Genomic DNA, 26,507 nt, shown 5'->3' on the forward strand with positions numbered 1-26,507 from the left:
TCTTGCTTGTGACTTTAAAACCTGGTGTTTTCACCTTCTGAAACCGTAGGTACAGTAGGGTTTTCTTCTCTAATTGGAATTTTCACAATGAGCCTTTAAGCCCTTGCTGACAATAAACCATTACTGTCTACCTTATACAGCATAATCACAAGGCTGCCAACATTGGAAGGGGGGGGGGTAGAATTGTTCAGAAATAATTGCTAAGAAAACTATTTTTAAATGACTCGCCGAGATATGATGAAGGAACAATGGACTCCCATCAATACATAATAGAAGCATTTTGCATTTTTCTACACTGCATTCAAGCCAGGAGGGAAGGGAAGAGATCTCAAAGACTAGCTGCTCAGTGTGGAAAAATGGGGAAAGCAAACAAGAAATTAGAATGACAAAGCTTTGGTTGGAACTTGCTTGGGGACCAAGTGAATAAGAGGGGTTTTTTTAAACAAAGAAAATAAGATAAAATGCTTTGTTAATTTCATATATCAAACCGGATACTAGAGGGTAGGTAGTGCAAAGAAGAAAGGAAATGCAAATGAATACAAAGGACAGGAATGCATGGACACGTAAACCAGAGGCAAATATGGAACCAGTCAGCAAGGTCACCATTGTTTTCAAGTAGTTTGGTGGGGAGGGGATCATACAGCTAATCCCGGATGGTCAAGGCTAGCCTGATCTTGTCAGATCTTAGAAGCTTAGTATGGTCAGTCCTGGTTAATACTTGGATGGGAGACCACCAAGAAATACCAGGGTCATGATGCAGAGAAGGCTATGTCAACCCACCTCTATTATTTTCTTATCTTAAAGCCCCTACTGGTTTGCCAAACGTCAGCTGTTACTTGATGGCACTTTACATGCAGTTAGTGGGCTTTGTCTATTAACATGAATTCTTCCTAGACTTAGAGAAAAGACAAAATGCCAAATAGCAACACCTAGTAACAGAAGATAATATTGCAGGATACAGGCAAGAGAGAAACTGAAAACAAATAACATCTAGTGACAGAAGGTGGAATTAACCTTTTTAGAGTCAAATCAGACAATTCACTCCCATACAACAGCCCTGATTCAAATCACTTCCTGAGGTATATTGAAAGGAACAGAATCATAAGCTGACAATAAGGCAAAGAAAAGGAGAATGTGAATGCTAAAAACAAGACAAGCAAACAAAATTACTTCAGTTATATCAGAAATGAGTAACTGGCTAGGGAGGAAGGTGAGTTACTGGGCAAGAGTAGACAACAAAACAGGAAAGATTGTGAGATGGCAGAAGGATATCCAGAACCAGTGAGTCTCTGAAGTCTACTGCTAGGAGGCAGTATCAAGAGATGCCTCATTGCCTAAGACAACTAGTTGGCCAGTGTGAGAAGCAGGGTGGTGAACTAGATAGACCACTAGTGTGATGCTACATAGTGTCTCATGTTCTTACGACAGCAATTACAATCAAAAGATAATCACAGATCTTTCAGTTCCTCATCTGGTTTCACCTTCAACCCTAAGGAAAATCAGAAAGCCAACACCAGTCTTTAAAAGACCTAACTTTTATCTGCGGCAAGGACTCAAGGATATGCAAATGAGCAGCCAGAAAAAGGCAGAGAAAAGACATCATGTGATAGGAAGCAGGGGGGAAAGGAATGCATTGAACATAAGCTATGATGGCGGTTTTTACCCACATGGGTTTTGATCTTCCAAAAAATATGGGAATCACTGCAATTAATAAACTAGCGACATGGCGGGTCTCCAATAATGCCCCCTGCAGTTGGAATCACTGCTGAAGGAAATCTTGACCTATTTGTACTGACTTGACTCAGAAAACATTTTGGACCAATATATCAAATATCAACAACACAATAGCAATCAACTTGTGATGTAAGCTTTATTATAGTAGAATCCAAGAGAAGGCACAGGAATTATCTGCTTAGCCTAGCATGACAACAGTCTGACTATAAAAGTTGTGTAACTACTTTTGTTGTTTTAACAGCCTTGGGCATTTTGATTTGCTTTTAGGATAACCTAACTTAACAAAACTGTGTCTAGGAGGCAAAGGCATCATGCTTTATACATCTGACTGCTGAACCAATAATTCAGTTGACCTGTTTGAACTGCTGGCCAGCCAATTGTAAAATTAAACAGGAGATGGGAATCCCAAGCTATAAAAATCACACAGCAAAAGTTGTGTGCTTTTCTTCCATTTACTCAGAAATGTGCATTAGGAGGTGAACCACCAAGTGCTAGAAAATGGTATATAAAATATATGGGGAAGGGGTTAATAAGAATGATGTGATTAAGTCCCTAACCAATATTTAAACCCTCTGTCTGTGGGTGATTCTGCATAGACAACATGGGTTCATGCAACCAATTTCAGTTGCCTGTGCTGCCATTTGCATTACAGGTGCAGGGGTTAGCCAGGATCACTGGGAGGTGACATGGTTCGCACAGGAAATGCTGTGTTTCCATGTGAACTGTGCAGCTAAAAATCCCCCACCCGAGAATCACCCCTGGGAATCCACACACACACACCCCGAGAATCTCCACTCACCCACTTACCGGCACAACATGGTGGCGACCTATTAGAGAATCTACTCTAATGGTGGTTGCCAAGGGGAATCCACTATAATGGTGGACAGAAGGGGGTGGGAACTGAACTCTTCCTGCTTGCTGTAGTTTGCACAGGCAAGCAGGAAGCATTTGAAAGCCAGGTTAAAGAAAAAATGTTACTAATGTAGTGTCTTTCATTTAACCTGGGTTAGGCAAATAGAAGTGTTTGAGGGGTGAGGTCTGTGGGAACTCCCCCAGCCAAATGCTTTTTAAAAGGGCCTGAACCCATGCTAGTTGGTCTGTGCAGAATCACCCTTTGTAATATCCTCTCTGCCATTCTTCATAGAGATGAAATGCGGAATAGAGGTATAGCATATATTTCACATGAAATATGTGCTATACCTCTATTCCACATTTCATCTCTATGATCCTTGGTCTCTCCAGTTGAGAGGAATAAAGGTAGCATGAGTTGGCATGATCTCATCTTGAGATCTTGGAGAGCCATTTGTGGCTGGATTAGAGAACAGAGGGTCAAATGGAACAATGGTCTGACTCAATATAACACAGTTTCGTATGGACGTTCCCTGTAACTAGATCACTGGTTTTTGAACTACATTCTAGGGAACCCTGGGGTTTCTTAGAAGCATTTCTGCAGTTCCTCAATGAGAAAAATCAATAATGACAGATAAGCTTTCCTTTGTTGTTGCTGTTTATAACAAAAGCAGAAATCATTATAGTGCCACACTGAACAGAGATTTCAACAAAGTTTTGTTGCCGTTATTTTACTAAATGTTGAATTCATGCTGTCGTATTTGACCATATTTTACAGCTCTAATATGTTATAACTCTTGCCCAATCTTCAAGAGATATTGTCAGGCCATAAATTCCTGGGTGTTCACAGGCCCATTACGTACAAGTAAGTTTCTTTACTCCATGGGTTTGCAAGGCCTTTATCAGGCACTCCTTCTGCCCTTCTACTAAATTTCATTTCTATCATCCAGCATACATTATTTTTGCTTCTGTCATTAAATTCAATATAAATTGCTTGGGGGGGGGGGAGGGTGTTGTATTTGAAAGCATTCTCAATAAATTTTGTTCCTGACCTACCAATGCTTGTTGATACTATTAGAGTTAGACCCTCCTGAGGTAAATCATGATGAAGACACTCTGTCCTTCCTGTTTTTTTAAGGTGGCTGCTCTAAGGTCAAATATAACAAGGGTAGGACATACTATACACTTTTTTTTTTTTTTGCAGGGGGGACTTTGCATAGGTCCCATTCCCAAAATGAGTTTGGCCCATTTTGTTCTCCTCAACCCGGGATTTTTGAAGATCGCTAAACCAGTGATCCTTTTGCACAATCCCAGGTTGGAAGCGCTCTTGTGTGAACACAACAGGCAGGAGATGTTTTATTTCCCTCCCACCCATTCACCTTCAGTTCTGTGCCATCCACTGTCAGGGAGAATCCTCCTGTCTGCCATTTTGTGCAGGTCACTCAGTGGGTTGTGGGCAGATTCTCTGAGTCCCCCAAGCACCTCTTCTCCCTGTGGCAGTGAGTATGACCAATCTGCAACAACACGTTCATTATTGCTCGGGTGTTGCAGGGAGGTGCCTCTTTCTTTTTTTTTCTTTTGTGTGTTGTGCTTGTGCAGCTACACAGGTGCAGCCAACCAGATTGTGGGACAATGAGCATGGCTGTGGAGGTTCATTTCTGTATGCCTGCTCAGCCATGCATGTGTTGCAGGAAATTTTTTAAAAAGAAGCATCTTCATGTGAAGGCGCAAAAGCAACCCAAATTGTCTCCGTGGGCTCCAATTGCTACCTGAATATGTGAAGGACACACATGTGAAAGGGAAAAAGGAAAATGGGTTCCTTTATAACAACAGCAACCCATTATACATACACTGTGCAGAATCCACCTAAGAAGGAAAACAGATATTTTTCAAACAACAATAAATATGATTTTTAACTTTCAGATTGCCAGACCCAATCTAAAAGTTAGCCTTGGAGAAGCCAACAAGCAGGACATGTAGGACAAATCCTTTCTTCCCATTGTCCTTACAGCAACTATTACTTAGGCCCCTTCTGCACCTGCAGAATAATGCACATTCAATCCACTATCACAATTGTTTGAAAGTGGATTTTGCTGTTCCGTACAGAAAAATCCAGCTTCAAAGTGCATTGAAAGTGGATTGAAAGTGCATTATTCTGCATGTGTGGAAGGGGCCTCAGAGTTACACTGCTGTTGAATATGGTGATTCTAGTTAATTATCATGGTTAATAGCCATTGGTAGATCTACCCCTGTCTACTCACATTTTAAAGCAATCTAAACTTCTGGTCAGTATCACAACTTGGGGCACTTAATCTGTGGTAGAGATGTATGGGAATTCTTCGGAAGACAAGGTAATTTGGAAAGGCTTCTCTGAAGATAGAATGTGTGACAACCCTGAACTGAGTCATGCCATTGGTGTGCACTGAAGTAAATTAAACCAATTCTTTGGAGTAAAATCTTCTTTACTGCTGTTCTGAAGCAGCATATGAGTGCAAAAGAATGAGAACTAAAAGTAGACATTTTTAATATAACAGATTCATCTCGACCGTAAAAAGAGATTTGCAGAGAGATGTCATCATCTTGACAGCATTTCTAGAAAATCCACCACAACTCATTCAACAATTGATTAATTGATTATAATATATTTCCCCCCCTGGGAATAAATATATTGGACAATGCATTTGCAGCATTTTATGTGACAAAGCTCAAAGATGTATATATGTATTATCAATAACCTGTATATTTATTTATGAAAATAATGTGCAAAACAGCCAAGCCTGAGCTGATATATAGTTTGTGCAGATATGAAGGAAATGACAAATGTACTTTTCAATGCTGTATCCAATGATATCCCATTTCAATAAATGCTTCATGCAGATAATGAATGCAGCTAGAATCCTAAAATTAAGTAGGATGAATTGAGGTGCGGGGGGAGGAACTTGTTTCAGATGTAAATGCTACAAATGTTATTTTACCAATAGCTCTGTCGACCAAACAGGCCCAAGACTATCTCGTACATATATGGGTACATGTTGACCCCTAGAATCAGCATAGGGATTACACTGGCATTTCTTCCTTAGAACAACCACTGGCTGCCAGTTTTTTCCATGATATGCTTAGATTCTAGAGAAATGGTTGTATGATCACACTGGCCCTTTCCGCACGGGCCAATAAACACGGGTTAAGGGCAGGATAAAACCCAGGTTGGGGAAAACTTCGCATGGATCCCATTGCTAAAGCGAGTCACTCCACGTTTCCCCCCCAACCCAGGTTTTACAAGAATCACATTATGTGCAATTCTTTTGTTTTAACGAGCAAATGTTGCAGCCTCGGCCAAGCGAATGCCCATGGCTGTGAGGTGCATTAAGCAGCTGCGATTCAACAAGAGAATCACAGTCCCTGGCTCCCATCTGCATAGCCATGCAGGGACAAAGGGCTGTTTCATGGCCTTGGAGGTCAGTCGTGCCTGCCTCCAAAGCTGTGCTTCAGAGGGAAGCAGGGACCGAAAAAAATCCCACCTTGGAGTGTAGGCGTGTATCCCATTCACATCGCAGCCAGCCATGTGAATGGGCCGGGACAAGGATGGGTTCGTGTAACCAACCTTTCACCCATGTTTATTGGCCCTTGTGGAAAGGGCCACTGTCAGGAAGTGTATGACCTAGCTCTATCTTCAGCACCCTGTTCAAGATCAAAGGAGGACGGGGTGTTTAGAATTGGTACCTTTGATTAACAGACAGTGTGAAACATTTGTGCTGGTTCATCTCAAATAATGGCCATCTGTTTTGCTGTCAGTGAAGAAATATATTCATCATTCTGTGCCTTACTTAAAACTTTCTTCAGTTCCCAGCTTCTAGCTCAGTGTATTTATGATGGGGACTAGAAACTGGGTTTAGAAATGGCTGTCTATAACATCAGCTCAGACCTCTTTTAGAAACTGTGTAGTATACAAACCATTGTCAACATGTGCTATTTGATGCTGAATTAGTCTGCAGTGCCTTTCATGTTGTTTGATTCAGCCAGAAAAATCAGCAATAGCAGAACATGTGATAAACCAATCTGGGCACAGAATATTATTTGAAAACACAAAAATTCTGCACCATTCTGACAACCATTATGTCAGACTACACAGAGAAGTCATTGAAATCCACAAGCACATGGTCAATTTCAACAGAAAGGAAGAAACCGTGAAAATGAACAAAATTTGGCTACCAGTACTGAAAAACACTAGAATCAAGACAGTGACTAATGAACACCACCCAGACAAAGGATGTCTCCAAACAGTAAGCAATCAAAGGGCTAGTGAACACCACCCAGACAAAAAATGTCACTAGAGAGTAAGCAATCAAAGGAATCAAAAGGCCAGGCTACTAAAATACAGATTCCTTCACTAACTGATTATGCTATCTACATGGCTACTCACATGCTAAATGGGTGGATCCTACCCAATACATGCAAATCAAGCTTGCTAATTGCACCCTTTACATTTGTTAACATGCAAATAGTTCTTTCTCCCACCCTAGACATTCCACAGGTATTGCTTTACTACCATCAGATCCTCTGAAGATGTCAGCCACAGATGCAGGCGAAATGTCAGGAGAAAATGCTATTAGAACACGGCCGCCATACAGCCCGGAAACCACACAACACCCCAGGGATTCCGGCCATGAAAGCCTTCGGCAATACATTTTTGATTATCTTGTTAGCACTTTGTTTCTGGGGACTGGGTATTAGATACAAAGACCCCATGGGATTAGGAATGAATGGATGCCTACATCCAGAGATTGGAACCATGAATAGGAAAGACAGGTCTTTAGACAAACCTTGGTTTGCAGAAAAAATTGAAATGTAAAAAAAAGAAAAAAACATTGGTGGTTAAACCCCCGCCCTCCAAAAAAAATAAATAAGAAGGGCTGTAGCTTTAAGGAACAAATCCCCCCCCCCCAATGGTCATTGCTGAGAAACCACAACATTGCCAACATTCAAGCCTTGATTTCTGTAAGTGAAGGGAAGAGAGGGGTGGGGGACAAGAAATCTTCTTTGGCTTTTGAGGGAAATTTATTGGGGCCATGTCCAGCAACAATCATTGGGAGACCCACTACCACACAACTTGTATTGCTTACAACTTGTATGGCCCAGCTGCTTCCTGGTGTTCAACAACAATAACCCCGTTACCCCAAAATAGCCAGTGCAGTGTAGTGGTTACAGTTTCAGATTATGAGAAGGAAGCAGGAGAAGGTGAAGATATGGTGGCTTCCAGAAGGAAATAGTGTGAGGAGAGGGATGCAGGGAGAAATGAATGCCTCTCCTCACCCACGCACCCACACCCTGACAAACTTCCTAGAAAAAAATACTTCCAAGAGAAAATACATTTCTTTGTTTATTTGAAGTATTTCTACTCTGATTCTACCTGTGTTAAATGTATCATCCAAACATTATGATAAAAATATAATATAAAACAATTATGCAAAACAGTAAAATACTTCACAAAACTATATAAGAGAAAAATAGTTTAAAAACGTGAAATACTTAGCCAATTCAAATGAGCGATTAGCTATATAAAATTAATAAGGGAGAATAATCTTCAGCAGTAGTCCCACAAATGAAATGAGCATATTATTACACTCCTATTTCACAGCAATAGACAGACACTCAGAGAAAGGTCTTTGTGAAAGACCATAAAGGATATCAAGCCTCATAGAAGTGTGAGCAGTCCTATAGACACCCTAAGTTCAGATCACATAAAGGTCAAAATCAGTACTTTAAATTATTCCAGGATATTCACCGGAAACTGGTGGTTAATATGGTACACCTCCGTGTCAGTTCTCTTGCTTCTGTATTTGTGCTATGAACTATCTGACATTTCCACCTGGTTCTGAAAGGGAGATTCATGTTCTACATTTCCAGAAAACTGGACTAGTAGGTGAATGATACAGGTTCTCTTCACTGTTCAACAAGATGGTATAGATATGCCCTTTCTGTTTGAAGAATGCTACAAATAGTATTGTAGAGCCATGCTGTGTGGACTATTGTGTGCAGATATTCTCCTCATTCAACATATACAACAACAACAACAACGGCTAAAATTGCTGAACAGATACATTTGGTGGTTGATATACTAACAACTTCTCTTTTCTGGTTTATCACAGTCACAAACCTAACCAATGATAAAGCATCTTTGCTGTTAAAAAAAACAATGAAGTCTTCTAAGGGAGAACAGAGATGCCACTTGTAAAGAGCCAAATAGGGTGTGATTTACTCATACAAGTACTTCCACTATAATCAATTAGACTAGTTGCTTGATATAAAACAGTTGAATTGAGCAGTCGAGGAGGAGAAGTATCATAGTTTTATTGAATTAGAAGCCAATATAGGGAAAGTGAATGAAGAAGACAGTCTGATGAATATGCAGTTTGCAACCACTGACCTCTATTCTTAGTGATGGCTGTGGGGGAAAAGAATATATGGAAAACTCTGCACCTGGGACAAGAATGTAGCACATTAAGCAATTATTGACTTCTGTAGAATCCAACACAACCATGCATTGAACTGAGAGGTAGATATTGATTGAAGCCAAGACCAATATTTACCTGAAGGGACAATGTATCTTAGTGTTGGCCCAAACCAGAAGTTGATCGATGTGTTTACATAAACATTTTATTGCAAAAATTAATTGTGACACAGGTTTCTGGAGAGTTTTGTTTGCTGCTGAACCTTGAATTGGCTTTAAATTCCATTAGGAGATTGCAGAGAGAGAATTCAGTTTGAGTTATGAAAGCTCCAGGGTACCAGAGTAACAAGTCGCAAAAGAAGAGTGAATATTCCCTATGACCACAGACAGGTATTCTTTTATTCCAAAGCATTAAAAAAAAGTAGTGTAGAATATTTCACAGAAAGTTGTTACAGGAATGCTTTTTTAGTGTTTTAAGGCTGAAGATGGATTCTGAGACAGCAAAGCTATCAGCCCTAGATTTTCTGCCAGTAAATAGGAAAACGTAACAGAAAACTACAACGGAAGTTGATATCAATATATCTAATTTTCAAGAAGGCCAAATCTGCAGATGCTTACATCTGGAGACTGAAGCCATGAGCAAATAAGATCTTTCTGCAAATGTGAAAGACATCCCAAACAAATGTGAAAGACACTTGCAAATAATAACAGCAGCTGTAGTTTTTAACAAGCACATTTCTTCAGTAGCTGTTGCTAGGAAACAATAACAGTATTGCCAGCCTTCAAGCCTTGGTGTCTGTCAGGAGAATGAGGAGAAGGGGGCAATGGATTTTGTTGAATTTGATGGAGGACTTACTAATTTTCCACACAAACACCCCTGTGAATTTATTTTAACGCTCCAATTCTATTCATTTCTGACAGTACAATTTCCACCATCTTTCTGGTGTTAGTGGCCAGTTTTCAAACATGTAGGATTATTTTCTGATGATTTATGTCTGCCACAAACAGAGATCCTTAGTTTCTATTGCAAACAGGATGGGATGGAGATGGTGTGACTCAACTGGGCCAGGGTATTCCCATGTCTTTCAGTTTTGGTCCTGGAACTCTCATAATCAACAACAACAGCCTTCTATCAGCATGCAATAAAAATACTAAGTTTCATCAGACATAGAGCTCCCACAATCATCCTGAAACTGGTGGCCAATGTTGAGTATCCTAGCTTTATTCTTTGATGAGTTTTTCCCCCCATGAAGTCAGATCTGACTCAAGGCAAGAGACTTCAGAGGTGGTTTGCAATTGCCTGCCTTCACATCATGACCCTGGTATTCCTTGGAGGTCTTTCATCCAAATACTTGTAAGGGTTAACCCTGCTTGTCTACTGAGATCTGATGAGATCAGGCTAGGCTGGGCTATCCAGGTCAAGGTATGATGAGTTATGCCTGCCATAAATGGACAAATGGACAGGTAGGCCAATTATTTTATTACTATATTTTCATGGTAGCAGCAATCCAGGTGATTTGTTTTGCTATCCTCTTTGGTGTGGATCAGGGTCACATAGGAAGATGTGGATCAGGGTCACGTAGGCCCAGATAGGATCTTTGTCCAGGAGTCCATGATGGCTCTCGGAAATCCTGTGGTATGGCTGTAAGGTTTCTGGTATCTTCTTCTTGCAAGGTCAGCAGTTGATTATGTAACTCACCCTCAAAGATGTTGATTTATCTTCAGTTTAACACCAGATTCCTTTAGTAGAAGAATCCCACCCTTGTCCCATACTTGTTCTGTAGTTTCAAGCAGGCAGGGAGACAACACAAAACAGGATTCTTTTCATCTCCAGCATTTGCTGTTCAAAGTCTGTGATAAGTTGATTGATCTACCCCTCTGTCCATGTGTCTTATTTTTTCCAAACAGTGTAACCTAATGGTCATCATGATTATGGTGTTTATTGTGCCATATGAAGAGCTCCAACCTTGTATCAATGTGGTATGCAGAGAGTTACAAAGTAACAGCTTGCTTTCAATAATAGCAAAAGAGGCCAAAAAACACATTGCAAGGACCATGTTAAGAAAATTCTCTGTACAACAGCATCAAATAATTTAAGGGGTTTCCCGATTCTGGAAATGGCAGCCGTCCAAGCAGCGCCAAAAGCATCCATAACCGTCAGCATGAATCTTATTCATCTATATTAAAAGTATTTTAATGTGGATTTGCTGCTTGTAAAATGCTGACAGATTGACAGCTCTGGACCGCAGCATTTCCTGTTTATCCCCAGCACAGATAAATCAGCAAGGTTAGGCAATTCCTTACCAATATGTTTAACTCCGTAGAGGAGGAGGTCCAAGTCTGCAGATGCAGAAATCTCAAGGGAAAGGATGTCATTTCCCATTTGTCTCCAAAACAATATGAGGCAAACAGAATTTTAATTTATTTCCTTTATTATTGATTTAAAATTAACGACCATCCCACTTCATCCTGAATGCATGGAATGCGTAATAGCAGATGAAACTGTTATAAAATAGCCCATTAAAATCCAATTAAGAGCAAAAGATGCCACCCCCACCTGCTAAGGATTCTAGTTCATCAGCCACCAATCCTCTACAAGATAACATATGGTCAAATCCTTGGCAGAGCTACACCCTTGTAGGTCTATTTATTAGAAAGGTATAACTCTGCTTAGGACTGCCCAGTAAACCCACCACAATGCACAACATAATGATAAAGAGGGATATAATGTTCTAAAACAGTGGTTCTCAACCTTCCTAATGCCGCGACCCTTTAATACAGTTCCTCCTGTTGTGGTAACCTGTAGTAGTGCACCGCTGACCCAGCAGCACCGTGGTCGAGCGCTGGAACACCTACGCTCCTACGGCCTTCTGGTCGCATCGCACCCCCACTCCTCATCCCCCTATGAGTCACGGGTCATGAACTGTCTGGCTCAGTCACCGGGCGCAGGGACAATGGTCTTGCCCCCAGGTGAGGATTAGGCTCAGACGCTACGCTCCTCTCCGCACGTAGCCAGGTGAGATCATGCATCACATGATGATCTCCCGACCTCCCGCTCTCCCGGAACTCCCTCCGTTCCTCCCTCCTACACGCCCCCGATAGAATGACAATAAAAGGTGCCAGGAACCAGCACGCGGGAGACTCGCTAGGAACACGGACCTCCGCGCTCCCGCTGCTGGCGATCTCCACCAGATGTTATCTCCGCGTCTCGTCTCGTTCTTGCGCTGACCGCGTGGGTCGACTACATAACCCCCAACCCTAACATTTATCCATTTTACAGATGGAGAACACTGATGCAGAGAGTCTTAGGCAACCCCTGTGAAAGGGTCATTCAACCCCCAAAGGGGTCCCGATCCCCAGGTTGAGAACCACTGTTCTAAAATGTGTTGAAAAGATGAACAGAAGGATATTAAATTAATAGAGACAAGACAATATTACCTTTATTAGAACTGTAAAAGTTTTCAATTTAGTTATTCATTTGCCTCATTTCCTGTCAATGGGGACCCAAAGCAACTTACATCATGCTTCTCTTTTCCATTTTATCCTCACAACAGCCCTGTGAAGCAGGTTAGGCTGAGAGTGTATGACTGTCCCAAGGTCATTCAGCTAGCTTTCCTTGGCAGAGTGAGATTTGAACTTGGGTCTCTTAGATTTGTTTATTTTTTTAGAGCTGCACAGAAATCATATGTACATACACAGGCATTCGCACACTGCCATATTGGAATTGCATTCCAGATGTGGGGAAAGGTGCAAGCCCAGTGCAAGCAGAGCTCCCCTGGTGGAGGAGTATAACATGCATCGAAAAGGTGCCAGGACACACAGAGGGATGTTAGGAGAGAGCCCTCATGAAGTCACCATTACAGGGTCAAATAAGGGTCTGGAAGACCCAGGTTTGAATCCCCACTCTGCTATGGAAGCTGGCTGGGTGAACTTGTAAAACTATTGCATGTAAAATGATTGTAAATTCCAACTGTTGTTGTTCTTTATTGAATTGTTGTTGTTCTTTATCGTATTGCTGTTCTTTATTATATTGTTGTTTTTTATTGAATTGTTGTAGTTCTTTATTGCATTATTTTAATGCACAAATGCACTTTTGGGCTTTGATAAAACAGCACCTGAAAGAATCTTACTATGACCCTACGTTCAGGCTCATCACAGTTCCATTTTTCCTGTTCTATCATATACACGTTGGTAACATTGAGGAAAAAGAAAGACACGTTGCAGAAACTGAAACTGTCCATGCCCAGAGATCTATGTGGCATTTGGAAATAAAAAAATATGAAACAATGTAGATTCCTGCTGCCTCATCTCCACCTCAGAGTCATGACCAAGTCATGTGGAGTTCTAAAACTCAGGGAGAAAATCATTTGAAGAGCATTTGGAAGCATGGCTAGCAATTGAGGGTTAGTGAGGTCTAATGGCTGTTAGCTGCTTATCGGTTAAGAGACCAAGAAGGGCTGTTAACATTTATATCCATGACATTCTGAGTGCTACCTGCTCAGCACCAGCTGTGCATTTCCACAACGCTAAGTCAACCAACCACTGCTTTTAATAACACCTAAGATTGCCAACATGTTGGGAAAATTCTGGAGATTTGGGGATGAAGGGGAGGGAAGGGAAAGGACCTCAGCCAAGCATTATGCCACAGATCCATCCTCTGAAACAGCCATCTTTTTTCCAGAGGAGGAGAACTCTGCCTTTAGAGAACAGTTGGAATTCCAGGAGATCTCCAGGCCCCATGTGGAGGTTGATGACTCAAATGCCAAATCAAATAACCTCTATGTAAGTGTGCCAGATCCTGTTTTACTTTAGTCATTGGGATTATGCCCTGTTACTGCCTCATACTTCACTCCATGATCTCACTATTCCACACAATGGCATCTAAGAATGAAAAAGGTAATGGTAGTTCCCTGTGCAAGCATTAAGTAATTACTAACTCATGAGGTAACATCACATCACTGCATTTACTAGGCAGACTATGTTTATGAGTTGGTTTGTCATTGGCTTCCCCAGGTGTCTACACTTTACCTCTTGCTGACTGGCTACTCATTTTACCAACCTCGGAAGGATAGAAGGTTGAGTCAACCTTGAGCTTGCTACATGAAACCATGAGAAGAACTTTGACTGCAATACTACAGCTTGCCATAGGGGAAACCTCAACATTAATAAATAACACATTGTTGAACATCAGCGCCTTGGAAGAAGTGTTTTTGTGCTTTGCAGAGACGTTTGGTGGCCCACTGATGAAGAAGGTCAAGTTGAAGGCCAGTGTTGAAGGAATCACTGTGTAAGAGTCAGTTTCCTTTTGACCCATTCATCTGGCTCTGACTGGACACTTTGGGACCTCTTGGCATCCAGACACAACCCTTCCATTGCACTTTTGCTCCAGCAGGTGAGGCGAGACAGCTTTTTGCATTTTAAAGGCCCTTCACCCAATTTCATCTCTCCTTCACAATTATCGGAATTTGCCCACTATGCAAATAACATGTCACGTTTGGGGAGTGATTTCTCACAAGAGAATAACAGCTCTTCTGAGATCAGAAGGAATAGATGTGTGTGGGGGTGGGGTCACTTCCATTGTCTCAAGGCAGTGCCTGTCAATCTGATTTAATGATTGTAAAGATCTTTGGCTGACTCAGAGGTCCAGAGGTCCATTCAAAGATGAGAGACTACTGATAGGGGAGTGGAGTATATGGAATCCCAGGAGGATCTTTATTACTCAAATCTAATGCCTCTTATTTAGAAAAATTTAATGCTGATTCCAGCCCCTCAGGTCCTCTCCAGAGAAACAGAATTTCTACTCACAGTGAACTAAGTTAAAATGATGTTAAAGCCCCCAAAGACACTTCACATGCATAATTTGCAGACTGCAGCTTGCACAGAAACAAGCAAAGAAGATCTGTGCTAGTTGGGTGTACTGGAAGCTATCTGCATACGATTATTTTTCTTTTGCGCTTAATTCTGCACTAACCAATATAGATCTTAAACTTGTTACATTGCTCAGAGGATTATATACCATCCAATATTTTATGGCTTGCCCCCATTTCAGTGAGTAGGCCAGGTTATACACAGTCGGTAGAAAAAGTCCCCCCCCCCCTTCCCTCCATGGACTGTGGTATGTCAGACACCAAAGGGTGGGTAACACATTTTAATTCTCTCCTGTTGCATGTTTCTCCCCCTGTGTGCTTTCAAATCGTGCTTTCAAACCTGGATATTCCACCAATATCTTCAAGCTGAAGGGGTATAACCCAAACAATTGTGATGATTTGATTCTGTTTATTACATCATGTCAAAAGCTGCCTATGGGTGCCATGTTTTTAACAACTTTTGTTGTTTTAATTTCTATTTATTCAAAGTAACTGCTGCTATTAGATTTTAATGGGGTTAAGTTATATTTTTGTTTTTATTTGCTGTCATTGTGAACAGCCATATTGTGAGCCGCCTCGAGCCCCTCGGGGGTGAGACGGCCTATAAATAGAACAAACAAACAAACAAACAAACAAACAAACAAACAAACAAACAAACAAACAATAAATAAATAAATAAATAAATAAATATATGACTGCCTTCTCAGGAGTAACTACCTGCTCACTGGCTCCACCACTTAAGGGTAATGGGGAATTAGGGTACCCATTACTAAATGCTTCAACTTCATACTAAAAGGGAAACCCACTTAGGACCTTGGCAAACTCAGATAAATCCAGGTAGAAACTACCCACTTTAAAATTACCTGTGATAATTGTTGATGGTAGGTCCATCAATAACTAGTAGTCATGTCAACTTAAAGGAATCTTCACATTCAGAGCCACCAAACCCCTGAATGCTAGTATTGTGAGGCAACATCAAAGGAAGTGCTTTAGCCTTAATGTGCTGGTCCTCCAGGGCAAATTGACTGGCCACTATGTCAAACAAAATGTTGGACTAGATAGTCCACTGATCTATCTATTCCAGCAGGGCTCTTCTGTCCTTAATCTTCAGGACCTCATCAGCAGAACAGCAATGAATCTGAGCCCAATCAGAAGATGCAGTACTCACCTAGTTACAGTAGGCATTGTATCTCAAGGTCCTGTTTGGGAGGGGGGAGCTCCAATCTCTTGCCTGTATCAGGCATCTGTAGCATTCCAGAAAGGTAACACAACCTGGCCACTACAAAAAAGCCTTTTTGTTGGATCAGCTCATGGTCCCTAATTATGCTTCCACAGCTCCCCTGCTTTCCAGCACACAGTCCTAAAGGCTGCTGACTCTTGCCAATCTGTCCAGTTCTGCTGGACAGATTCTTTGCTATTCTGTATTCTGGTCAATGTGGGCATCACCTCACTGATGGTGATTTGACTGAATGGTAATACCAACTCTGAACGGGACATAGAATCTTGCTTCACAGGCCCCTTCCGCACATGCAGAATAATGCACCTTCAATCCACTTTCATAATGGTTTGCAAGTGGATTTTGTTATTTTGCACAGTAAAATCCAGCTGCAAAGTGCACTGAAAGTGGATTGAAAGTGCATTATTCTGTATGTGCGGAAGGGGCCACAGAGTGTCAGCTGGTGTGTCACTAAGGCCTAGGAGTAGACTAGACTATAAGAGATTCCTGACAAAGCACATCTCATGGCAAATCATAACTCCTAGTCCCTAGATCAGGATTGCTTTTCCTGGTCAGAGTGAGAAAGGGTCGCTCCCTCCTCCAGTCAGACATTTGTCTTGCTTCTCAAACCTGGCTGCCACATATAACCCTTGCAGATCTGAAGGCAATTGCCAAAATGTGCTGTTCAGGCAACTGGAAGTTGAATACTTAGGTGTGTTTTGCATTCAGGGGACCCAGCCAGCTGTGCTTGTCTCTAGAGACTGTTTCTTTCCCCCTCCAGAGGAGGAGAGACACAGCTGCACTGTTCTTCTAATGCTTCCTGCCAGATGAACTATAGAGCCCAAGTTCCACAGTGAGGCCCCTTAAGAGACTAGTGTAAATGTTACAATATTCAGCGTTCTGCTGAAAAAATGGATCTCCAACCCTCTGTGGCAAAGACATTCTAAATGACCATTTTGATAGTTCTTGCCCCAGCAAAGTTCTTTGCAGAGCAAACTTTTTTATATACTACTTGGTTCATGTTTCCTGCTTTCTTGCGAGAAATCGTTTTATAATTTCCATATGAAGACAGACTGCTTGAGTCTTAACGGGATTCCTCCCACTGTATTGCAAATCACCATTAAGCAAGCCCAGAAAAATAAACTGTAAAAAGTGTGACAGAAGTAAAAAAAAAAAGTATTGGAACTGAGTCTTTCATCTTTTAAAAAAACTCGAGTTTCTTTAATATTAATATTAAAACTATTCATTCTAGAAAGTGCAATTATATCCATTCGTTTCAAAGGGAAATGTATGCCATGAGTCATTTCATGCCTTTCCTCATCTAATGGGGATAAAATTCTCAAGTGCTGTACCCTTCACCCAAAGGATCAGCCCTGCTGAAATTGAAAAGATGGAAGAAAACATCCCTATTTTATAGACAAGCAAAGTTCTGTTTGGGACAGCTGTCACAGGAAGATGTTATACCACTGGAATGTTATGCTGAATCTCTTTTCCAAACCACAGCTCCTGACGTAGATGATAGAGTGGTGTTTTTGTTTTCTGCACACTTGGAACATGTAACTATGGGAATGATTCCCCAAGTCCCCCTTCTGCACCTTGCCTCACAGAACAAAAGGCACGGCCATTGGTTGATTGAGATCAGTATTATCAGTTCTGAGTGGGCAACAACTCTCCAGGGTCTCAAACAGAGGTCCTGCACATCACCTGTCATTCAATCTTTTCAAGAGGAGATGCTGGAGACAGAGCCTGTGAAATGCATTGTTGAAGGCTTTCATGGCCAGATTCAACTGGTCATGGTGGGTTTTCTAGGCTGCGTGGCCATGGTCTGGTAGATCTTGTTCCTAACGTTTCACCTGCGTCTGTGGCTGCCATCTTTAGAGGTGTATCACAGAGAGAAGTCAGACTCCTTTCTGTGATACAGAACTGAATTAGCCTGGTGCCAAAAAAAGCCAAATAGGTTTTGACGGGGGAAGGGGGGCGAGGGGAGTTGCCACAGCCATTCACGGTGAAATTCTTACAGTGCAATTCACAAGGAGGTTCTGAAAGAGCTCAGGAGGCACTGTTATCCTGGCACTGGTGTAAATGCCACTTGCACCAGAATAAGAAGCATTTACTCTGGGGCACTTAGGTTGGTGTTGGGGAGCCATGTGGCAGTACAATGCTCAGACACCAGTGCAGCCATGGTGGCAGTGTTCCTGCAGTGCAGGAATTTGCAGGGCCTGGGTACATGCCCATTGTTCAACATGAACTTATGCAGGCAGCTCCCTGTGCTGCATAAAAACACTTTCATTGAAGTAGGGGGAGAGTGCTATTTGTTTGCTGGCCATGGCTTAGCAAACCTCTTAGGAGATGGTGCAGCTGCACAGTCACTGTGGCGTACCTTCTTCCTCACACCAGATTGTGCAGCCAGATTTTGTGGCACGTTTTTGAAAGCCTCTTTCCACCACATATGTGTGAATCACCATTTCCCCATTAATTTCTTTGCAGCCCGTCCTTAAAATATATTGCAACCTTACATAGAAAGGTAGCTAATGCCCCACATCAGATGCCATTCAACAAGCACTGTCACCTGAGAGACTACTATGTAACTTGGTATACACCAAGAAGATAATATATAAAAGAGCATCTCAGTTTGATAATGTATAAAAGAGGATCTCAGTTTTCTGCTCATATCCACTTTGAATATCAAAACCAGGCTTTAGTCTAGCTCCTGTCTCTTCTTTATCACTGGCTTTTCTAAAAGGAAAACTTTCTGACATTAAACTTTGTACATTGAGGCTATGAATGAAGTGACTCTAAAGGTACTAAGAAGAAAAGGCGGGAAGGTACCCCTTAAGCGCTGATCAAGGTTGTGCTGTTCTTTACAAAGTAATTTTCCAGGGAATGAATGAATGGGGGCCTGTGCGAGATAGGAAAGGAGTGGGATCTAATGGAAATTTTCTCTACGGCTCTGAAGCCTCCTGGATGACTTCTGTCCTCGTATGTGGACTTCTGAACTCCTCTGCCTGTGATATATGCCTCAAAAAGAATATCTCAGAGAATCAAAAGCAGCACAATGAGACTGGGCAAATACATAGAAGACAGGGATGCAAGAAAAGGTGGGGAGGGGACCCTGAAATTTGAGCACTGCAGCAGATGACACTGTGTGTGATCTCTGAGAACAGTTAAGTAAGGTCAAAAAAAGTTTCAACTGATAGTTTTTTGAAAGGAACTGGGAAGCAACTTCATCACCTTTCTACAATACCTTTTCCCCATTATTGTATGGGTCCTTCCCCCAACAAAGGAGATTGCCCTATGATTGCTGAAAGGAAATTTTAAAGAGCGAGGGAATTTAACATTTCCTTAGAAGAAAATTTTGAAAAATGTGGCACTTGGAGCTGCTATACCCAAGTGGTTTGATGCTTTGCATTATTTTAAGTAAGTAAAGATGGTGCCACATGGCCTGGATGAGCCAGGTTAACCAGATCTCAGAAATTACTGGCTCTCCCCTAACTACTTCGATGGGAGACCATCAGGGAAGTCCAGCAACTCTCAAAGTGAGCATTAAAACTGATAGCATAGCATAGAAGTTAGAAGACTGCAGTATGGTCTAGGACAGTGGTGGTGAACTTACGGCACTCCAGATGTTCATGGACTACAATTCCCATCAGACCCTGCCAGCATGGCCAATTGGTGGCAGGGGCTGATGGGAATTGTAGTCCAGGAACATCTGGAGTGTCATAGGTTCACCACCACGGGTCTAGGAAGTCTGTGGTTCAAATCCGGTCTCTATCACACAGAAGGTGATGTTTACCACACAACTCTCTGCTTCAGTTGTTCTCCCTCTTCAACGCTAGTATGATAACATGAAACTAACTTCCAGGTTAATTGCTGTAGATGGTGAGACTCCCTCGCTCAATAAGTACACCACAACGACAGGCTGGAAAAGGAATGGGCCGCAGCCCGTTTATTAAACAACAAACATATAACAAGAACTATATACATCAGGTAGCTGTAGGCGACAAACGGTCGTCGCATACATCACATCCCAATGAATGGGAAACTGGCGGGAAGGGAAGCCCAGAGATCATACTCCTGAATGCTTCCATACTTCCCGCCCCTGCTGAGGAGACGGGCACCGGCTGAGCCCCAAGGCCTCCCCCAGCCCGTCTTCACTCCCGTGCATCAGCTGGGGCAGTGTCGGGCACCCGGCTAAGCCCATGGCAGCAGCTAACGGCCCAACCCAACCCCACTCCCTGGGGTGTGGCCGGGCAGTGGCCCGGCCTGCCGGCCCGCCAGCCTGCCCGGCCCACCCCGGCCCTCATAGAGAGCAAGCCTGGGAGCTCCCAGCCGGAAGGCCTCGTTCTCTCCTCCCAGGATGTGCGACACCGTTGCAAACCGCGGGCCAGGACTTTCGCGACAGTAAGGACTCCAAAATCCCGCCAACCCTAAGAATTACAGGGGAGGGTGGGTGGAGCCCGCACTGCTGCTGGTTCCTTACGCCGCCTTGAGGAGAGGCTGGCTGGACCGGGAAGGCATCTAGATATACCCAGGCTCCCTCCCGCCTTTTTCAGGGGGAGCCAACTTCATTGCCTACACCGGTTCTGGCAGCTTGCCTACCAGTGGCCATGCATGCCCCTTATCTTGTTGGGCGTTTGCTCACCCACGGCAGCAATGGCTGCCCCTGGTTATTCAGGGTGCATCTTATTTTGGCTGTAGCAGATGGTGAGACTCCCTCGCTCAATAAGTACACCACAGCGACAGGCGTATGGAAAAGGAAATGGGCGCAGCCCGTTTATTAAACTCAACAAACATATAACAAGAACTATATACATCAGAGCTGGAGGCGTGCAAACGGGTCGCACATCACATCCCAATGAATGGAGAAACTGGCTGAGGAAGGGAAGCCCAGAGATCATACCTCCCTGAATGCTTCCACACTTCCCGGGCCCCTGCTGAGGAGACGGGCACCGGCTGAGCCCCAAGGCCGCCTCCCAGCCCGCTCTTCCTCCCGTGCTCAGCTGGGGTGCTCGGGCCACCGGCTAAGCCCATGGCCGCCTAACGGCCCAACCCAACTCCACTCCCTGGGGTGTCAGGACAGCTGACCCGGCCTGGCCGGGCCCGGCCAGCCATGTACCCGGCCCCCCACCCCGCCCTCATAGAACAGGCGCAAGCTCTGGGAGCCCCAGCCTGGAAGGCTCGATTCTCTCTCCCAGATGTAATGCGACAACCGTTGCAAACCCGCCACGCAGGCTGCCCACCCTTGCAGCTCACCGCCCAAGCTCCTCAAGCCTGAGCCTGTCTCAAATCCTAACCACCGGCGAGAGAGGTAAACTGAACTGACTGGAAGCCACAGAGTCCATGCCCCATTGGGACAGGCGGGCGCCATCCGGCTGGAAAAGGTCCATGGCAGTCCCGGGTGATTTCGGAGTGTTCTGCCACCGCTCCCCGAGGGAAAGCACCACCTTGGCGGCCGCCTTTATTAACTTTTCTTGCAGGCCCTATCCCACGGCCGGGGATCCACCGCTCCGCTCCAATGAGCCCGCTGCACCATCTCGGACCAAACCAAGGTCATATTAGGCCGGTGCCTGGCAAAGCTCCCTGAGCGTGGCGGCCACCGCAGAAAACGCAGGTCAAGGCCCCAACCTGGCGGGGAGATCTTCTCCTCCCCTAAGATTATGGGATGACCAGGAGGTCCGGAGTAGCCAGCTGAAAAATGTATTCCAATGACAGCTTGGGCTCTAGCTCATCAACCAAAGCATGTGCCCCTGCCCCCAACTTCCAGGAAATTCTTCACGATGCGCCCCGAGTCCGAGGATGCCCGGCCCCGGTATTAGGACTTTTGTGCAGGCGTAGTCCCCGACTCTGTTGATTTGAGAAGCTGTGCCCCACGGACCCACACTCTGCCGATAGACAGTCTCGCGGCGGCGTCCCTAGGAGGCACTGGAGGAGGGAAATCAACAAGTCCAGGAATTGTGGGCCGGAAGAATGTAATGCCCGGAAGGCCCCCGACCGCCACCTGCCCAAATCTCGCGGATATCCTCCGGGGCCCTTGCAGCTTCTGCTGCCAGCGGGTCATGCGGCGGCCCCTATTATTCTGAACGCAGTGCAGGTCGAACTCCGCGGCGGTAGCCCGGCATGAGCCAAGCATGCCCTGAACACCGCCAGCATTTGGAACCTGGTGAGGAGGACCCATCCCTCATGCACCAAGAGCATACCACTCCACCCGAGGCCTGTGCCGTGAGCAACCACTCAATAAAGGGGAGGGAGGGGCGCAGGTGTGCATCGCCAGTAAGGCCCGGCATGGTGACCCAAAGCCCGCGGCCCTCTTGGTGGAGTTTGAATAGAGCCAGCCAAGCGTGGACCATGTCCCCGACAGGACGAGGTGTTCCCATTGCAGCGCGGTGTTGGAAGGCCGAACCCTGGTAGGGGCGACCAGTTCCCCAGGCCTGAAAGCCCCGTGGTGAGCAAGGTGGAAGGCGGCGGCGAAAAGCAAGCGCTCATAGCGCGAAGCGCACACCTGCCCTAGAGCCCCAGTGACCGCCCTCAACACTTCCTTGGTGACCTGGTGCCTGAGGCACCCCTGTTTGGTCCCCACCCGCTCCCATCAAGCCACTAGTCGGCGCACTCCAAACTCCGTCGTTACGTCAGGTAAACCGCCAACCTTGCCGTAGAACGCGATGCCCGCCAGGTGCACCCCCCCATAGTGCGCGGGTGCATCCCCTGCCCATGGAGCGGACCAAATGCTTCGAGGAGGAGGCCAGTGTCCACCCCACCGCAAACCGGGCGCCCGGAGGACGCAGCGAAGCTCAGGAAATCAGCGCCGCGGCTCCGTCATTATTGCCTGCACGTGGCGGTGCCAGCGAGTTCAAAACACCTGTGATGGCGTCACCGTTGCCAAGGCTCCAGAGGAGCGCCAGCACTGTCGCCGGGAACGGCTCCGCCCGGGGGGCCAGGCGCAGGAAGCGACCCACCTGCTGGCGAGATAAAGCATCAGCAATCTCATTCTGCAAACCTGGAACGAAAGCAGCTTTGAAAGAGATGTTATGAGTGAGGCAGGTAAGAACCAAATTGCGAACCAGGCGCATGACCCGAGCCGATTTGCTTGACTGTCTGTTTACCACACACACCACTGCCTGGTTGTCGCACCAGAAAAGCACCCGTTTGTTTTGCCAGAGGTCGTGCCAAATGTGCACCGCCACCAGGATGGGGAACAGCTCCAGAAAAGTGAGATCCCTGGTGATGCCCTGCGTGTGCCACTCTGGGGGCCAAAGGCCCTGCGCCCACTGACCCCGGAAGAACACACCGAAACCAAAAGCCCCAGAGGCATCAGAGTGCACCTGCAGCTCCAGGCCAGGTTCCAAGGCTGATTGCCACAGAGAGATGCCGTTGAAGTTTCAGAGGAAGGACAACCAGACCAGTAGGTCTTCTTTCATGCCCCGGGAGACCCTGATGTGATGGTCAGGGGACTTGCAGCCCGACAAGGACCTCGCCAGCCGGGAGCAGAAAGCCCTGCCCGGGGCCACCACCCTGCAAGCAAAATTAAGGTGGCCGAGTAAGGACTGGACCAGGCGCACCCTGCATTTTCGGAGGAGAAGAACGGACTGGAGCAGGGCTGAAAGGGCTGTAAGCTTGTCAGCCGGGAGTGACGACGTGCCTAGAACCGTGTCCAGGTGAATACCCAGGTAGCTGAGGGCAGTGGCGGGCCCCTCCGTCTTGTTGGGAGCCAAGGGGACCCCCAGCTCGGCGGCCAGGACCTGGAAAGCCTGAAGGGCCAGCTCACACTCCCGGGTGCCCTGCCTGCTGATAAACAAGAAATCATCAAGGTAATGAGTCACCAAACCGGAGGGCACCCGCTGCCTGAAAGCCCATTCGAGGAAGGTGCTGAAAGTCTCAAAGGCGGCGCAGGCAAAGGAGCAGCCCATGGGCATGGCCTTGTCCACATACCAATTTCCTTGGAAGTGGATGCCCAACAGCTCGAAGTCCAAGGGGGAAATGGGCAGGAGCCGGAAGGCGGACTGAATGTCACACTTTGCCAGGGATGCCCCCGGACCCGCCTGCCTGATGCAGAGGATGGCTTCGTCCAAGGTGGCGTAACGGACCGAACAAACCTCTGGGTCAATGAAGAAAAATTCCACGGAGTGCGCCCCGAGGGTGAGGAAGAGGTGGTTGAATTAAAGCTGCAAACTCCCCGGGAGAAAACTTTCTTAGGCACGACGCCAATTAGGGGAGACCCTGAGGTTGGGAGGTGAGGGAGGGTGACAGAAAGGGCCAGGCTTAATGCGGCCGGCCTGGATTTCCTTGCTGGAGCTTTATCAGCCACCCACTCCAGGGAAGATGCGGCCCGGACAGATTTTTAGATTTAACTGGCATGATAAGCCCTCCGTGTAGGCCTCTGGTAATGGAATCTTGCGGAAACCAGGAAGCAGAAACCTCTCCCCAGCAAAGGCGCGCAGCCCCTGTCTGGGTAGAGGCTGCAACCACTCCAACAGCACCCCCACTCTTGAACGGGGGAAGGGGCCAGAGACTGCAGCTGAGAGCTGCAGAGCACCTCCAGTGTTTTGTGTGGAAGCGGGAGGCAACCCCTGGCCACCGGCATCTTTGTGGGAGGTCCCGGCGCCGGGCCGGCCGGGCCTGCCGAAGGAGAGGGCGTCCCGCCCGGCTTGGGACAGCTGATCCTGCTGTGGCTGCCAGAACAAAGGGAGCAAGAGTGCTCATATCTACATTTTTGCCGCTGGCAAGCACCTTTGTTGAATTCCCAACACAATCCCTTGGCCCCACCCGCCCGGGTAGGCTCCTGCCAGGTTTTGTGGGAACGGGAGGATCCGGCCCCTCCCATGGTGGGCTGGACCACGACCATCCAGGTTTGAGTCGTGGATGAGGTCCCAACGAAAAAGGCACTTGTCGCGACCAGCGTTCTTGCGGATGGCCTCGTCGTGAGCGATGGCCGCAGTCTCCCCAGCCAGCGCCCGAGCCCGCAGCACATGGGCCATGTGAGCTGCGAGATGCCAGGCTCGCAAGGGATACGCTGCTCGATGAGGGGCCAGGGATTCGGTGAAGCCCTGCAGCCAGTTGTTGAAATTCGCTCGGCGGCTGCCTGGTCCTTCCGTTTTTTGTCAGCCTTCCCGCCCGGCAAACCCAACTCCCCCTCCCGCCGCAGGAACTTAAAGATATCCACATAATACCCATCCAGCGCCCGCTCCCGGAGCTTCCTGGGGAGGTGGGACCCGGCGGGGTTGCCGCAGTCTTCCTGAGCTGGGCGGGGGATGGCGCTTCGCCGCCCCCGTAAACGCCTGCGCTTTGCAGAAGCCACGGTGGGAGAGCAGGCACCCTCTCCCCGCACCCAAAATTCCCCAGTAACCTGCAGCGTCATCATCCTCAGTAGACTCACCCGGCGGCGAAGAGCTGGGGATGCGCCTGGAGGAACGGGAACGCCCTGACGACCGCTTCCTCCTCCTGCCCTCGCGCCCCGAGGGGCCGACGGACGCATCCACCGATGTGGACGCGCTAACCGGAGGCGAGAGTGGAAGCACATCCATTGCTCCGCCGAGGTCCCCTCCGGCGCCCGCGCCGGCCTCCGCCAGCGCTGGTGGGCTCGGGGCCCCCGGCCCCGGAGTGGGGCCCGACTCGCCGGCCACTCCGCCGAGGACTTGAGAAAGATGCAGCAGGGTGTCCGCCAGGTTGCAGACCAAGGCAGGATCGGTGCCCATATGGCCGACGTGTTCGGGGCGGGAAGATACCGGGCCGGCACCCCCCGGGACCGCGGGGAGGGCCCCTCCCAATGGAGACTGTCCCGCCATGCCGACCGGCCGCCCCCTGCCGATGGGAGACAAGCCCGAGCCCGCGGCCGCCCTCGCCGCTGCTCCGATATGCCGACCGGGCCGTCGTCCGACGTCCCCGGGCCAGTCTGGGCCCGGACCCTGTTCAGCAGAGCACGCGCCCTGCCCGATGGCGCCGCCGCCTCTGCAGCAGGCTGCCTGCTCTTGTCCCTTTTCGGCCCCATGGCGGCTGCGAGACCGGCCCAGAAAATGAAAAGGAAGAAAAGGTTGAAATGAGAGAAACAAGGAGGGCCAGAGGAAGAAAGGAAAATCAGCTAAAAAGGAAAGGAAAGGAAAGGCCAGTCTCCTTCCAGGCCTTACGCGAGACGCCAACGCGACCACGCCTTGCTGGTTCTCGCCGCCGGGAAGGGCGCGGACCAGGGAAGGCGTCTAGATATACCCAGGCTCCTCCCGCCTTTTTCAGGAGAGCCAATCATTGCACCCGGTTCTGCAGCTTGCCACCAGGCCATGCATGCCCCTTATCTTGCTGCGTTGCTCACCATGGCAGCAATGGCTGCCCCTGGTTATTCAGGTGCATCTTATTTGTTTGTATCCAAATGTGCCCATTTCCTCATGACAGGAATCTCTGGCTCATC

The sequence above is a fragment of the Sphaerodactylus townsendi genome, linkage group LG13, assembly GCF_021028975.2.
Source record: "Sphaerodactylus townsendi isolate TG3544 linkage group LG13, MPM_Stown_v2.3, whole genome shotgun sequence".
Taxonomy (NCBI): domain Eukaryota; kingdom Metazoa; phylum Chordata; class Lepidosauria; order Squamata; family Sphaerodactylidae; genus Sphaerodactylus; species Sphaerodactylus townsendi.